This window comes from Chelonia mydas, chromosome 2 (assembly GCF_015237465.2).
Source record: "Chelonia mydas isolate rCheMyd1 chromosome 2, rCheMyd1.pri.v2, whole genome shotgun sequence".
Lineage (NCBI taxonomy): Eukaryota > Metazoa > Chordata > Testudines > Cheloniidae > Chelonia > Chelonia mydas.
In genome coordinates this window covers 108,907,978-108,925,152 of record NC_057850.1, presented here as the reverse complement: position 1 = coordinate 108,925,152, position 17,175 = coordinate 108,907,978, and the positions used below count along the sequence as shown (strand labels likewise).

Sequence of the window (17,175 nt, the reverse complement as noted above, 5' to 3'; positions counted from 1 at the left end):
TGTAACTTTCTAGGTTTACTTGGTCCTGCCACAGCGCAGGGGGCAGGACTTAATAGCTTCTCAAGGTCTCTTCCAGCTCTACATTTCTATAAGTCTCATTCTAACGCCGATGAATTCACTGTGAACACTTCTGATTTAGACTGGTAAGTAAGAGAAGAATCAGACTCCCAGTTTTTACTGGAAAGTGCTCAGATACCATGGTAATACTAGGTGGTAAATTTGTTTGTGGATTTTGTTTGTTGGTTTGTTTTTATAATTTGCATTTTTTAAAAAAAGTTAAAATTAACACAATTAACCCCTGACAAATTTCCTAGTTGGTTACTAGCCAGAAGATTGATTCTACTGATCACTAGTGCTCAAAGTATGCATAAAGTATGAGGTAGGTGAGAGGGGGCAGTTAATGAAGCTTGGAAACGTCATATAAATCAAGGGGTAAAATTAAAATAGTTCAGATACAGCTCTGAGTCTCAGGAAAACGAGCAGACATAGTTCAGACCTCTCAGATGAAATCTTGCTTCCTCTTCTGTGGTTAAGGATGCCCTCTTGTAGCAGAACTGCTGCGGATTGGCTGTACAGGGATGCAGGATTTGGGGAGTTAATAGAGGGGAGTCAAGTCAAGGGTTCTCCCTACATGCCACCTGTGTAGTGAGTATTTTGTGGCAGAGCCAGTGGTTCAGTCACTATGTAGTTCCACCAACCATTATTATTCATTGAAGGGGAAGGTGCAAGTGATAAAGGGGCTACTCCACTCTGGAGGCACAGAGTAGCTCTTCTGCTGTGGCGTGATCAGGCAAGGGCTTCTTCCCTCGCATCCCTTGAGCAACTCCACAGCACAGAGTCTGGCTGCTCAAACTGGGTTATGGTACAGGCAGCATATTTAGCAAAAAAAGTTCAACTACAATATTTATTTTAAAATATGTGCTTTGCATAATATCATTCTTGGACAGGGAAGGGTTAGTTGATTCATAATGTAAGTGATACAATTGATGGATTAAATTAATTGTTGCATGAAATCAATGAAAAGATTGCTGGTTTCATGAATCCAGTAAAGTGCTATTGATTTTCTGAACCATGTGTCTCAAATTTTATACAAGTCAATGAAATAGATAGTTATCAGTTTCTCAAATTTGTTATGTTCACATATGGCTCAGGAAAATGACAGTGGTTTAGGAAATTTGTGAATTTATCTTCACACATCTTTCTGACTTGCAACACTGGCAAGCCTTTTGGACTCATGAACTCAATAACAAAAGGAGTAATATTTCATGAAATCAGTGAACACCTTTCTGAGGTGAGATATAGCGTGTTTATTGCAAACATTTGCTAATGATTTTAGGGCAAATATTATATCTATTAAGAAAAAACAATGGTTAGTTGAACTGTGCTGTATTTATTGTACATGTCTGTTAACCAGTTAATGAACTGAGAGAAAAAACGTGATGTGTCCCTTGATTATGCCTTCATGGTTAGACATCCAAAATCCCAAGAGAGCCATTTAGGAGCATGTGTGCATAGTGGGCCATATGGCCACTGCTTCAGCCTATAGGCTGGAGTTGCAGCTCCAGCCCCTCCATGCCACTTGCATTGTGTGGCGGTGCCAGGGATCCCATAGCTCAGATCCATTGCTGCCCTCCAAGGGGCTTGTGCAAAAACAGTTTCAACAGTTTTCAGAGGTCACTGAGGCACCCCTGCGTGGCTTCTTTGCTCACAGTTCTGGCTTGAGTGGTGCAAAGGGCCTGGCACTGGCTCTTCAGTACCATGGATGAATTTTATCCTTTGTGGATTAGAAGGATTAGGAGAAAATGGGAGTGGAGATGTAGGTGAGGACAAGATTACACATGACCTTGAAAGCAAAGATAAGGAGCCTGAATTTTTCTTTCTTTCTTTCTTTTTTTTTTTTTGGTGGTGACAGGAAGGATCCAAGGAGAGGGGAATGTAACAGACTCTTTTATTATTTATTTCCTCCCCAGACAAGAAAATCTAAAACAGGAAACTTACTGGAACAGCTAAGTATAAGAAACCCTCTAAAAGCCTTTGGAAAAAAAACAACTTCAAATACATTATTTTGTACATGAAAGGAGAGAAAACTGGAACCATGAAAAAAATATAAAAAACATACCTAGAGACTCTCTTTTCATTGGCAAACTTCTGTGCATTAACACAAACAATAGCAATAAAGAATTAAAGTACAATATTATTTGATCATTATTGAACTGCTAAAAACCACACTGGAAAGGATTGGGGCCTATTTTATAGCGTCCTCTGCCAGATCAGGTTTTGCTGTTGCTTAGCCAGCTCACTCCCTGAGACAATTCTGCCTGAGCTCTCTCAAGGAATCCAGGGAAGCAGTTTCCAGCTGGGGCTTTATTTTAGGCCTTTTTCACAAAAAAATTAAAACCTCACAGGCCAAGTAGTCCTTTCCTCAAGTTTGCCCCTCAAACCAGTAACTTCAGCAACCAAAAATTTCTTGGCTCTTACCTCACAGCCTGAGCAATCAAGGACTTCACACAGTCTCTCTTCTGTCCATTTGGTTTCTGGAACAATTCCTCTCTGCAGTAGCTCAAGGAGCAGTCCATTGGGAGCACAGCCCCTGGCTCTAGGGTTGCCAGGTGTCCAGTTTTCGACCATAATGCCCGGTTGAAAAGGGACCTTGGGAACTCTGGTCAGCACAGCTGACCAGGCTGCTAAAAGTCCAGTCAGCAGGGCTAAGGCAGGCTCCCTACCTGTCGTGGCTCCATGCGGCTCCAGGAAGCAGCAGTATGTCCCACATCCAGCTCCTACACATAGGGGCAGCCAGGGGCTCCACATGATGCCCCCGCAGCAAGCGCCGGCTCTGCAGCTGTCTGCAGGAGAGATTAATGGGAGCTGTGGGGGCGGTGCCTGCAGACGGAGCAGCGCGCAGAGCCACCTGCCCGTGCCTCTGCATAGGAGCCAGAGGGGGGACATGCCGCTGCTTCCAGGAGCTGCTTGAGGTAAGTGCCACCTGGAGCCTGCACCCCTCCCTGCTCCCCAACCCCCTACCCCAGCCCTGATCCCCATCCCACCCTCCAAACCCCTCGGTCCCAGCCTGGAGCACCCTCCTGCACCCCAAACCCTTCATTCCCAGCCCCACCCCAGAGCCTGCACCCCCAACCGGAGCCCTCATCCCCCCCACCGAGCACCCCAACACTCTGCCCCAGCCCTGATATTGTGGTATCTTCTCACACTGAGGATACCTCTCCAGGGGAGGGAACTCCAGTTATTAGGAAGAGACAGGTTTCAGAGTAGCAGCCGTGTTAGTCTGTATTCGCAAAAAGAAAAGGAGTACTTGTGGCACCTCAGAGACTAACAAATTTATCTGAGCACAAGCTTTCGTGAGCTACAGCTCACTTCATTGGATGCATTCAGTGGAAAATACCGTGGGGAGATTTATATACATAGAGAACATGAAACAATGGGTGTTACCATACACACTGTAAGGAGAGTGATCACTTAAGGTGAGCTATTACCAGCAGGAGAGCGGGGGGCGGGGAACCTTTTGTAGTGATAATCAAGGTGGGCCATTTCCAGCAGTTGACAAGAACATCTGAGGAACAGTGGGGGGTGGAGGGAAATAAGCATGGGGAAATAGTTTTACTTTGTGTAATGACCCATCCACTCCCAGTCTCTATTCAAGCCTAAATTAATTGTATCCAGTTTGCAAATTAATTCTAATTCAGCAATCTCTCACTGGAGTCTGTTTTTGAAGTTTTTTTGTTGAAGAATTGCAACTTTTAGGTCTGTAATCGAGTGACCAAAGAGATTGAAGTGTTCTCCGACTGGTTTTTGAATGTTATAATTCTTGACATCTGATTTGTGTCCATTTATTCTTTTACGTAGAGACTGTCCAGTTTGACCAATGTACATGGCAGAGGGGCATTGCTGGGACATGATGGCATATATCACATTGGTAGATGTGCATGTAAACTAGCCTCTGATAGTGTGGCTGATGTGATTAGGCACTATGATGGTGTCCCCTGAATAGATATGTGGACACAGTTGGTAATGGGCTTTGTTGCAAGGACAGGTTCCTGGGTTAGTGGTTCAGTTGTGTGGTTCCTGGTGAGTATTTGCTTCAGGTTGGGGGGCTGTCTGTAAGCAATGACTGGCCTGTCTCCCAAGATCTGTGAGAGTGATGGGTCGTCCTTCAGGATAGGTTGTAGATCCTTGATGATGCGTTGGAGAGGTTTTAGTTGGGGGCTGAAGGTGATGGCTAGTGGCGTTCTGTTATTTTCTTTGTTAGGCCTGTCCTGTAGTAGGTGACTTCTGGGTACTCTTCTGGCTCTGTCAGTCTGTTTCTTCACTTCAGCAGGTGGGTATTGCAGTTGTAAGAATGCTTGATAGAGATCTTGTAGGTGTTTCTCTCTGTCTGAGGGGTTGGAGCAAATGCGGTTGTATCGCAGAGCTTGGCTGTAGACGATGGATCATGTGGCGTGGTCAGGGTGAAAGCTGGAGGCATGTAGGTAGGAATAGCGGTCAGTAGGTTTCCGGTATAGGGTGGTGTTTTTGTGACCGTTGCTAATTAGCACCGTAGTGTCCAGGAAGTGGATCTCTTGTGTGGACTGGTCCAGGCTGAGGTTGATGGTGGGATGGAAATTGTTGAAATCATGGTGGAATTCCTCAAGGGCTTCTTTTCCATTGGTCCAGATGATGAAGATGTCATCAGTGTAGCGCAAGTAGAGTAGAGGCATTAGGGGACGAGAGCTGAGGAAGCGTTGTTTTAAGTCAGCCATAAAAATGTTGGCATACTGTGGGGCCATGCGGATACCCATAGCAGTGCCACTGATTTGAAGGTATACATTGTCCCCAAATGTGAAATAGTTATGGGTGAGGACAAAGTCACAAAGTTCAGCCACCAGGTTTGCCATGACATTATTGGGGATACTGTTCCTGATGGCTTGTAGTCCATCTTTGTGTGGAATGTTGGTGTACAGGGCTTGTACATCCATAGTGACCGAGAGACTGCTGAATTGGAATTAATTTGCAAACTGGATACAATTAACTTAGGCTTGAATAGAGACTGGGAGTGGATGGGTCATTACACAAAGTAAAACTATTTCCCCATGTTTATTCCCCCACTCCCCACTGTTCCCCAGACGTTCTTGTCAACTGCTGGAAATGGCCCACCTTGATTATTACTACAAAAGGTTCCCCTCCTCCCCCGCTCTCCTGCTGGTAATAGCTCACCTTAAGTAATCACTCTCGTTACAGTGTGTATGGTAACACCCATTGTTTCATGTTCTCTATGTATATAAATCTCCCCACGGTATTTTCCACTGAATGCATCCGATGAAGTGAGCTGTAGCTCACGAAAGCTTATACTCAAATAAATTTGTTAGTCTCTAAGGTGCCACAAGTACTCCTTTTCCTTTTGCAAATACAGACTAACACGACTGCTGCTCGGAAAGAAATCAAAAGGTACAGCACCAAAAGTAAAATCCCCTGCAAGCTTCATGGAAACTTTTTAAAGACACCATAATAAAGGCTCAATTTAAATGCATACCCCAAATTAAAAAAAAATAGTAAGAGAACCAAAAAAGAGCCACCGGGGCTAAACAAAGTAAGAGAAGAAGTGAGAGGTAAAAAGGCATCCTTTAAAACGTGGAAGTTAAATCCTAGTGAGGAAAATAGAAAGGAGCACAAACTCTGGCAAGTGTAGTTTAAAAATATAATTAGGAAGGCCAGAAAAGAATTTGAAGAACAGGTAGCCAAAGTCTCAAAAAGTAATAGCAAAATTTTTTTTAAGTACATCAGAAGCAGGAAGCCTGCTAAACAACCAGTGGGGCCACTGGACGATTCAGATGCTAAAGGAGCACTCAAAGACAATAAGGCCATTGCAGAGAAACTAAGTGAATTCTTTGCATCGGTATTTACGGCTGAGGATGTGAGGGAGATTCCCAAACCTGAGGCATTTTTTTTGGTGACAAATCTGAGGAACTGTCCCAGACTGAGGTGTCATTAGAGGAGGTTTTTGGAACAAACTGATAAAACTAAACAGTAATAAGTCACCAGGACCAGATGGCATTCACCCAAGAGTTCTGAAGGAACTTAAATATGAAATTGCAGGACTACTAATTATAATCGGTAACCTATCATTTAAATCAGCTTCTGTACGAAATGACTGAAGGATAGCTGATGTGATGCCAATTTTTTAAAAGAGCTCCAGAGGTGACCCCAGCAATTAGAGGCTGGTAAGCATGACTTCAGTACCGGGCAAACTGGTTGAAACTATAGTAAAGACCAAAATTGTCAGACACATAGATGAACATAATTTGTTGGGGAATAGTCAACATGGTTTTTGTAAAGGGAAATCATGCCTCACCAATCTACTAGAATTCTTTGAGGGGGTCAACAAGCATGTGGACAAGGGGGATCCAGTGGATATAGTGTATTTAGATTTTCAGAAAGCCTTTGACAAGGTCCCGCACCAAAGGCTAGTAAGCAGTCATGGGATAAGAGGGAAGGTGCTCCCATGGATTGGTAACTGGTTAAAAGATAGGAAACAAAGGGTAGGAATAAATGGTCAGCTTTCAGAATGGAGAGGGGTAAATAGTGGCGTCCCCCAGGGGTCTGTATTGGGCCCAGTCCTATTTAACATATTCATAAATGATCTGGAAAAAGGGGTAAACAATGAGGTGGCAAAATTTGCAGATGATACAAACTACTCAAGATAAGTCAAGTCCCAGGCAGACCGCGAAGAGCTACAAAAGGATGTCTCAAAACTGGGTGACTGGGCAACAAAATGGTAGATGAAATTCAATGTTGATAAATGCAACATAATGCACACTGGAAAGCATAATCCCAACTATACATATAAAATGATGGTGTCTAAATTAGCTGTTACCACTCAAGAAAGAGATCTGGGAGTCATTGTGGATTGTTCTCTGAAAACATCCACTCAATGTGCAGCGGAAGTCTAAAAAGCAAACAGAATGTTGGGAATCATTAAGAAAGGGATAGATAATAACACAGAAAATATCATATTGCCTCTATATAAATCCATGGTACGCCCACATCTTGAATACTGCGTACAGATGTGGTCGCCTCATTTCAAAAAAGATATATTGGAATTGGAAAAAGGTTCAGAAAGGGCAACAAAAATTTAGGGGTATGGAATGGCTGCCATATGAGGAGAGATTAATAAGATTGGGACTTTTCAGCTAGGAAAAAAGACGACTAAGAGTGGATCTGATAGAGGTCTATAACATTATGACTGGTGTGGAGAAAGTAAATAAGGAAGTGTTATTTACTCCTTCTCATAACACAAGAACTAAGGGTCACCAAATGAAATTAATAGGTAGCAGGTTTAAAACAAACAAAAGGAAGTATTTTTTCACACAGTGCACATTCAACCTGTGGAACTCCTTGCCAGAGGATGTTGTGAAGGCCAAGACTATAGCAAGTTTAAAAAAAGAACTAGATAAATTCATGGAGGGTAGGTCCATCAATGACTATTAGCCAGGACGGGCAGGGATGGCGTCCCTAGCCTCTGTTTACCAGAAGCTGGGAATGGGTGATAGGGGATGGATCACTTGATGATTACCTGTTCTGTTCATTCCTTCTGGGGCACCTGGCATTGGCCACTGTCAGAAGACAGGATACTGGGCTAGACGGACCTTTGGTCTGACCCAGTATGGCTGTTCTTATGTTAAATCACACTCCCGCCCTCCAAAACTCTCAGTCCAAACCCAGAGCACCCCAAACCTCTCATCCCCAGCCCCACCCCAGAGCCCGCACCCCCACCCACACTCCAACACCCTGCCCCAGCTGAGAGCCCCCTCCTGCACTCTGAACCCCTCAGTCCCAGCCCAGAGCCCCCTCCTCCTCCCCAAATCCCTCATCCCTGGCCCCACACCAGAGCCTGCACCCCCAGCCAGAGCCCTCAGCCCCCCTGGACCCTAACCCCCTGCCCCAGCCCGGTGAAAATGAGCGAGTGGGTGAGGGTGGAGAGAGCAAGCTACAGAGGGAGTGAAGGGGATGGAGTGGAGGGGTGGGGCCTCAGAGAAGGAGCATGGCAGGGGGACAAGGGTGTTCATTTTTTTGCAAGTAGAAAGTTGGCAACCGTACCTGGCCCCCTCAGACTTCCAGAGGGTGTTGCATTCCTCCCATCCTGTCCCCCACTCTATTTCCTGCCAAGCAAAGCAACCTACAGATTATAAAGTGCTTGATACTAAACTGCCAGCCTTTAATACAAATAATAAATAATTTTTTAATGTAAATGTCTAGGAACTTTAGTCATGGATCAGGACCCCAATATTCTAGGTGCTTTACAGTACAGATGTTGCCACTCTTTTTTTTTTCTTCATTAAAACTTTAATGGTGGTAAATTTACTCAATATATATACAGAACCCATCTACCAGAACTTGGGACTTAAACAAGTTGAGAGTCTTTTGTTTAACATTCTGGAAAGAGATGTCACTGCTACCCATTTCTGTCCCCAGACCGAAATATCTGTACTATCACTGGTGCATCATTGGAAGATATAGCCTATATGAATCAAATTTGGTTAGATGCTGGATTCAGCAACATCTTATGCTGTCATGGCCCCAATTATATCTGTACTGGGAAGCCTCATATGTATCCAAGTTTCTGCAGGTAGGCCTGCAAAAGCCACCTAAGTCCCGATGCCACCCCTGCAGCTAACGAGTCGCTTGGAGCCCTCGCTCACACCTCAGCCCCTGTGGGATTCTCAAAGTAGGCATTCCCCTGGTAGATGAACTCTGAACATGCCTACTCTGCACAGAACAGCTAGCAGGTGAGGAATCTGGTTGGCGCGCATGCCCCAGAAAACCCAATAGCCCTGTGGTTTGGGCACTCTCCTGGGGGGGGGCACCCCCAGCAATTTTTCCCATGGTATCCCCAAGGCTCCCCAGGACTGTGACCTCTGTGCAACAGGTCACAACACCACTCACTCAATTTCAGCCCCACACCTTCCCTTGTCATGATGGAGGGGCTGTGGAGGCCAAACCTGTGGGCAGTGGGACGGCTAATGTTGCTTCTCCTCATCACTGCCTTTGGGAGAGCCCAACACTTATAACTTGGCAATGATATGCCCTGCCAATGGTATGCACAGTGCAAATGGCTGCAGGTGCCTCTTCTCTCCTCTCCGGCATGTTCGAATCCCCACTCTGCCTGATTTGAAGGAGGGACTGGAAGCCAGATTTTCTATATTCTAGGTGAATGCTCTAACCACCAGGCTATTGAGCTTTCTGGGGTTGGTTGCTCTCAATCTCTCCATTGGAGCTGCTCCACTTTGTATAAATAATGAAGTATCATTGTGCTGAAAGATACTGGTGAGTGCATGGATCACAAACCTCCTTAAGACTGGGTGTGAAGCACCCTCAGCTAACATAACTGTCCAGATGAGTTAATCACAAGCCCGCCTCCTAAGACAAAAGGGGGTTGAAAACCCACTCAGGAGACTGGACTGTGTGGGTGAAGAGCTTATGCTGAGTAGTCTGTGTGTGTGAATGGATAAAAGAACACACAGAAGCAGAGGACACAGACAAGCAGAAGCAAAAAGCAAGAAAGCCAAGGAGTAGCTTTGGAGTCTGTTAGCTAAATAGGCTTGGGGTATAAGCTAAGAAGCTGCTTCTTTTGTTCTTGGTTCCTCCTGCATTTGGAGAAGCAGGACTTTGTACAATCATTGTAAATAAACAAGATGGCATCCAAGAAAATACCAGACTCCATCAACTTCTACTTCCAGCTGGAACATCTCCAGGGCCCCAAACTTTGATTAGCTGCTCAGGTCAAAAAAAAGGACAACAATCTCAGTTGGAGCAGGGACTTGAACCTGATCCTCCCCCACCCTGCGTGAGAGCCCGAACCTCCACGTTAGAGAGTTCTTCTCACTCATGCTTTCTCTGTGACCCAATTAATATATAATAATACAAGGTGGAGCCGCTTCAACTGGCGAGATGGAGAAAGCCCTAGAATACCCAAGAGTCTGGTAGTTCAGGCACCAACCTGGAGTGTGGGACACCTAGGTTCAAGTCTCTGCCCGTAATCAGGGATTTGATCTCAGGTGAGTACACTCACCACTGGGCTATTAACTATGATGGTGTGGGAAGGGTCATCTTTGTGAATCTAGCCCTAAGTCTTTGCATGCAGTCGTCAGGACTGTGATTATATTCAATCCTGGCCCTGGGGCTTATTGGTGAAGAAAGCTCCTTAAACTCTCCTCTCAAAATATCCATTTAAAACATAAATTAAAAGATGAGTCACTAGTGCTGGCTTGAATTTGAGTCCATAATACAGTGCAAGTCATGCATATGAAGACAGAGGAGTTAAACTGATGTGAAGGCCAAAGAGCTGAATAATAACAACTACATTGGATAAGTAAAATGCTACTTGAGAAAAGTAAGGTTTGGGATCAAATTCTGTCTTCAGACTGTGCAGCAAACTGGAAGGAGTGTAATATTCAGAAGAAAAATAATTTTGGTGTTATAGCGGGAGATAACTAATCAAACAATATGGGGGAGAAAAAGAAGGGAAATATCTGAGACAGAGAAATTGTTATGGATTATGACAGGGGGAAAAAGACAGAACAATATGACATGAAAAGAGATAAGAGATATAACCATATAAACATCCTGCAGAGAGTTAGGGATTGAAAGGACAGTTCATATGCTGCATGAAAATGGAGAATGACATGATAAATGGGGAAAATATTCGTGATTGTCTTCTTTTTACTAACCTATCAGTCCAAATCGGGAGCTTGGACATCAGGAGTACGAAACATCTGGTGTGTGTCCCATAGAAATATTGTATCTTGACAACAGTTTCCACTTTCCACATAGTTCTCAATTTCTCTTCAATGAGCCAGAGTGTTGTGTATACCAGTTGCTTTTCAGTTCCAATATGACTTACATGGGTTGAGGGCATTGTTCAGAGACGCGTGGTTTGAGACATCTGGTCATCTGTCACCTTTACACTGCATTTGTGGAAAAATGTATCATAAGATTTATGTCCTCCACAGCTGAATATGATTTTAATTGTCTTGAACTACAATTGTTTGTGAGTTCCCCAGTTAATTCAGTGATTCCAGACAGAGAATGCTTGACAACCAATTTGGGATCTTAAGATAGAAGACACTACCAAAGCACAAATTATTCTTATTATTAATCATTCTCTAGAACTTCAGCTAGTGTAAATTAGTAGATCTTCACTGAAGTCAGTGGCATAAATGAAACAATGTCAATTTTAGCTAACAAGGATTTAATCCGAAATGTTTCAACCTCATTGGGGCATCTTCAAAGCAATTTAGTAGTGATTTTTCTTGATGTTGTTTGTTTTCAAAAGAAACCAAGGGGAAAATAAATGCAAAAAACTAATGTTAGTGCAGTGTTCATGTTGAGAAATCCATTCATAGTAAAATAATTCAAAAACGGAGAATTCTATTGGAATGGTATTTCAACCATATATGGGGGAGAGAGCGTGTGTAATATATATATTGTCTATTACTGTTTTCCTTGTGCAACTGTAGAGACGTGCAGTAAACCATATTTTTATCTCAGCTATGATAATTTACTTCTGGAGTATCTCCAGTGATATACAATGCTATAACTGAGATTGAAGTCTGGCCCATAATGTTTTAAATGCTTTCTAGTGATAATGTCTCATTATAAGGAAGAATTTGTAAGGAAGAATTTGTTGGATTATGTTACCAAGATATTCTTATGAATAACTTGGGTGTGATTGTTATCAGAGTGGAAAAACCCTAGTGGATTATTAACAGCACCAAAGAGTTCCTTCACATGTACAATAAACAATGCTATGTTTGTTAGATGTAAATTTTCACATATTATCCTTTATTATTAAAACTATTGTATATAAAATATACAGAATATGCAATGTGGTCAACTTAACATTGGGGTAGAAATAAATTTTGGAATTTCTTGACTTTGCAGTGCTTAATTTATCAACCTTAACACTGCATTAATATTAGTTATGTCACGTAACATCACTGGTTTTGTTTTATAAAATAAAATTCAGGCTTTAGAGTACAGTATTTCATATTATGGAAGGTGCAGTGTACCATGAAGTAATCAAAAATGAAATGATAAAACCCCACGCGAGCAGGCTGGCTAACCTAGTGAGGAGGGCTTTAAACTAGGTTCACCAGGGGAAGGAGACCAAAGCCCTGAGGTAAGTGGGGAAGCGGGATATCGGGAGGAAGCACGAGCAGGAGCGTGTGAGAGGGGAGGGCTCCTGCCTCATACTGAGAACAAGGGGCGATCAGCGGGTTATCTCAAGTGCCTATATACAAATGCACAAAGCCTGGGAAACAAGCAGGGAGAACTGGAGGTCCTGGCAAAGTCAGGGAATTATGATGTGATTGGAATAACGGAGACTTGGTGGGATAACTCACATGACTGGAGTACTGTTGTGGATGGGTATAAACTGTTCAGGAAGGACAGGGAGGCCAGAAAAGGTGGGGGAGTTGCACTGTAAGTAAGGGAGCAGTATGACTGCTCAGAGCTCAAGTATGAAACTGCAGAAAAACCGGGGATTCTCTGGATTAAGTTTAGAAGCCTGAGCAACAAGGGTGATGTCGTGGTGGGAGTCTGCTATAGACCACCGGACCAGGGGGATGAGGTGGACGAGGCTTTCTTCCGGCAAGTCGCAGAAGCTACTAGATCGCATGCCCTGGTTCTCATGGGCGACTTCAGTCATCCTGATATCTGCTGGGAGAGCAATACAGCGGTGCACAGACAATCCAGGAAGTTTTTGGAAACTGTAGGGGACAATTTCCTGGTGCAAGTGCTGGAGGAACCATCTAGGGGCGGAGCTCTTCTTGACCTGCTGCTCACAAACTGGGAAGAATTAGTAGGGGAAGCAAAAGTGGATGGGAACCTGGGAAGCAGTGACCATGAGATGGTCGAGTTCAGGACCCTGACACAAGGAAGAAAGGAAAGCAGCAGAATATGGACCCTGGACTTCAGAAAAGCAGACTTTGACTCCCTCAGGGAACTGATGGGCAAGATCCCCTGGGAGAATAACATGAGGGGGAAAGGAGTCCAGGAGAGCTGACTGTATTTTAAAGAATCCTTATTGAGGTTACAGGGACAAACCATCCCGATGTATAGAAAGAATAGTAAATATGGCAGGCGACCAGCTTGGCTTAACAGTGAAATCCTTGCTGATCTTAAACACAAAAAAGAGGTTTACAAGAAGTGGAAGATTGGACAAATGACCAGGGATGAGTGTATAAATATTGCTCGGGCATGTAGGAATGGAATCAGGAAGGCTAAATCACACCTGGAGTTGCAGCTAGCGAGGGATTTAAGAGTAACAAGAAGGGTTTCTTCAGGTATGTTTCAGAGTAACAGCCGTGTTAGTCTGTATTCGCAAAAAGAAAAGGAGTACTTGTGGCACCTTAGAGACTAACCAATTTATTTGAGCATAAGCTTTCGTGAGCTACACCTCACTTCATCGGATGCATACTGTGGAAAGTATAGAAGATCTTTTTATACACACAAAGCATGAAAAAATGGGTGTTTACCACTACAAAAGGTTTTCTCTCCCCGCACCCCACTCTCTTGCTGGTAATAGCTTATCTAAAGTGATCACTCTCCTTACAATGTGTATGATAATCAAGGTGGGCCATTTCCAACACAAATCCAGGGTTTAACAAGAACGTCTGGGGGGGGTGTAGGAAAAAACAAGGGGAAATAGGTTACCTTGCATAATGACTTAACCACTCCCAGTCTCTATTCAAGCCTAAGTTAATTGTATTCAATCAGCTCTCGTCCCCTAACGCCCCTACTCTACTTGCGCTATATTGATGACATCTTCATCATCTGGACCCATGGAAAAGAAGCCCTTGAGGAATTCCACCATGATTTCAACAATTTCCATCCCACCATCAACCTCAGCCTGGACCAGTCCACACAAGAGATCCACTTCCTGGACACTACAGTGCTAATAAACGATGGTCACATAAACACCACCCTATACCGGAAATCTACTGACCGCTATTCCTACCTACATGCCTCCAGCTTTCACCCTGACCACACCACACGATCCATTGTCTACAGCCAAGCTCTGCGATACAACCGCATTTGCTCCAACCCCTCAAACACCTACAAGATCTCTATCAAGCATTCTTACAACTACAATACCCACCTGCGGAAGTGAAGAAACAGATTGATAGAGCCAGAAGAGTTCCCAGAAGTCACCCACTACAGCACAGGCCTAACAAAGAAAATAACAGAATGCCACTAGCCGTCACCTTCAGCCCTCAACTAAAACCCCTCCAACGCATTATTATGGATCTACAACCTATCCTGAAGGATGACCTAATGCTCTCACAAATCTTGGGGACAGGCCAATCCTTGCCTACAGACAGCCCCCCAACCTGAAGCAAATACCCACCAGCAACCACATACCACACAACAGAACCACTAACCCAGGAACCTGTCCTTGCAACAAAGCCCATTGCCAACTGTGCCCACATATCTATTCAGGGGACACCATCACAGGGCCTAATAACATCAGCCACACTATCAGAGGCTCGTTCACCTGCACATCCACCAATGTGATATATGCCATCTTGTGCCAGCAATGCCCCTCTGCCATGTACATTGGTCAAACTGGACCGTCTCTACGTAAAAGAATAAATGGACACAAATCAGATGTCAAGAATTATAACATTCATAAACCGTCGGAGAACACTTCAATCTCTCTGGTCACGCCATTAGACATGAAAGTTGCGATATTACAACAAAAAAACTTCAAAACCAGACTCCAGTGAGAGACTGTTGAATTGGAATTCATTTGCAAATTGGATACAATTAACTTAGGCTTGAATAGAGACTGGGAGTGGCTAAGTCATTATGCAAGGTAACCTATTTCCCCTTGTTTTTTCCTACCCCCCCCCCCCAGACGTTCTTGTTAAACCCTGGATTTGTGTTGGAAATGGCCCACCTTGATTATCATACACATTGTAAGGAGAGTGATCACTTCAGATAAGCTATTACCAGCAGGAGAGTGGGGTGCGGGGAGAGAAAACCTTTTGTAGTGGTAAATACCCATTTTTTCATGCTTTGTGTGTATAAAAAGATCTTCTATACTTTCCACAGTATGCATCCGATGAAGTGAGGTGTAGCTCACGAAAGCTTATGCTCAAATAAATTGGTTAGTCTCTAAGGTGCCACAAGTACTCCTTTTCTTTTTTCAGGTATGTTGGCAATAAGAAGAAAGCCAAGGAAAGTGTGGGCCCCTTACTAAATGAGGGAGGCAACCTAGTGACAGAGGATGTGGAAAAAGCTAATGTACTCAATGCTTTTTTTCCCTCTGTCTTCACGAAAAAGGTCAGCTCCCAGACTACTGCACTGGGCAGCACAGCATGGGGAGGAGGTGGCCAGCCCTCTGTGAAGGAAGAAGTGGTTCGGGACTATTTAGAAAAACTGGACATGCACAAGTCCATGGGGCCGGATGCGTTGCATCCGAGAGTGCTAAAGGAATTGGCGGATGTGATTGCAGAGCCATTGGCCATTATCTTTGAAAACTCATGGCGATCGGGGGAAGTCCCGGAAGACTGGAAAAAGGCTAATGTAGTGCCCATCTTTAAAAAAGGGAAGAAGGATGATCCTGGGAACTACAGGCCAGTCAGCCTCACTTCAGTCCCCGGAAAAATCATGGAGCATGTCCTCAAGGAATCAATTCTGAAGCACTTAGACGAGAGGAAAGTGATCAGGAACAGTCAGTATGGATTCACCAAGGGAAAGTCATGCCTGACTAATCTAATTGCCTTCTATGATGAGATAACTAGTTCTGTGGATGAAGGGAAAGCAGTGGACATGTTATTCCTCGATTTTAGCAAAGCTTTTGACACGGTCTCCCACAGTATTCTTGTCAGCAAGTTAAAGAAGTATGGGCTGGATGGATGCACTACAAGGTGGGTAGAAAGTTGGCTAGATTGTCGGGCTCAACGGGTAGTGATCAATGACTCCATGTCTAGTTGGCAGCCGGTATCTAGCGGAGTGCCCCAAGGGTCGGTCCTGGGGCCGGTTTTGTTCAATATCTTCATTAATGATCTGGAGGATGGTGTGGATTGCACCCTCAGCAAGTTTGCGGATGACACTAAACTGGGAGGAGTGGTAGATACGCTGGAGGGTAGGGATAGGATACAGAGGGACCTAGACAAATTGGAGGATTGGGCCAAAAGAAATCTGATGAGGTTCAACAAGGACAAGTGCAGAGTCCTGCACTTAGGACGGAAGAATCCAATGCACCGCTACAGACGAGGGACCGAATGGCTAGGCAGCAGTTCTGCAGAGAAGGACCTAGGGGTGACAGTGGATGAGAAGCTGGATATGAGTCAACAGTGTGCCCTTGTTGCCAAGAAGGCCAGTGGCATTTTGGGGTGTATAAGAAGGGGCATTGCCAGCAGATCGAGGGACGTGATCGTTCCCCTCTATTCGACACTGGTGAGGCCTCATCTGGAATACTGTGTCCAGTTTTGGGCCCCACACTACAAGAAGGATGTGGAGAAATTGGAGAGAGTCCAGCGAAGAGCAACAAAAATGATTAGGGGACTGGATCACATGAGTTATGAGGAGAGGCTGAGGGAACTGGGATTGTTTAGTCTATGGAAGAGAAGAATGAGGGGGGATTTGATATCTGCTTTTAACTACCTGAAAGGTGGATCCAAAGAGGATGGATCTAGACTATTCTCTGTGATAGCAGATGACAGGACAAGGAGTAATGGCCTCAAGTTGCAGTGGGGGAGGTTTAGGTTGGATATTAGGAAAAACTTTTTCACTAGGAGGGTGGTGAAACACTGGAATGCGTTACCTAGGGAGGTGGTGGAATCCCCTTCCTTAGAAGTTTTTAAGGTCAGGCTTGACAAAGCCCTGGCTGGGATGATTTAGTTGGGATTGGTCCTGCTCTGGGCAGGGGGTTGGACTAGATGGCCTCCAGAGATCCCTTCCAACTCTGTTATTCTATGATAGGTCTAAATGAAAACATTTTTGGGATCAAACATCTCTTATCCATAGTCAGTTATGATTACTATCTGGAAAATAACCATAATTTGAAGAGAATCAATCATATTTTTAAAAAGTCAGTTTCTAAAACAACTACTTAAAATCTGTACACTCTGCCTTATGTAATTGCTGTAGCCAGGTGCTCTGTCTGCAAATGGCAGACAT

At 44.1% G+C, this 17,175-nt stretch overlaps 1 long non-coding RNA gene across 3 annotated transcripts in view; it reads left to right on the top strand.

Annotated features, from left to right (window-relative positions):
* Positions 1 to 17,175, top strand: part of LOC119565502 — a 38,665-nt gene that overhangs the window by 13,441 nt on the left and 8,049 nt on the right. The window contains exon 3 of one of the 3 annotated variants that reach the window (XR_005224173.2): positions 1,971 to 2,427. The exons of 1 other annotated variant lie outside the window; for it this stretch is intronic. This is a non-coding gene — a long non-coding RNA (uncharacterized LOC119565502). Of the gene's footprint in view, positions 1 to 1,912; positions 2,428 to 17,175 lie in introns of those variants that run through there. One more of the 3 variants, XR_006288663.1, reaches the window with a different exon arrangement.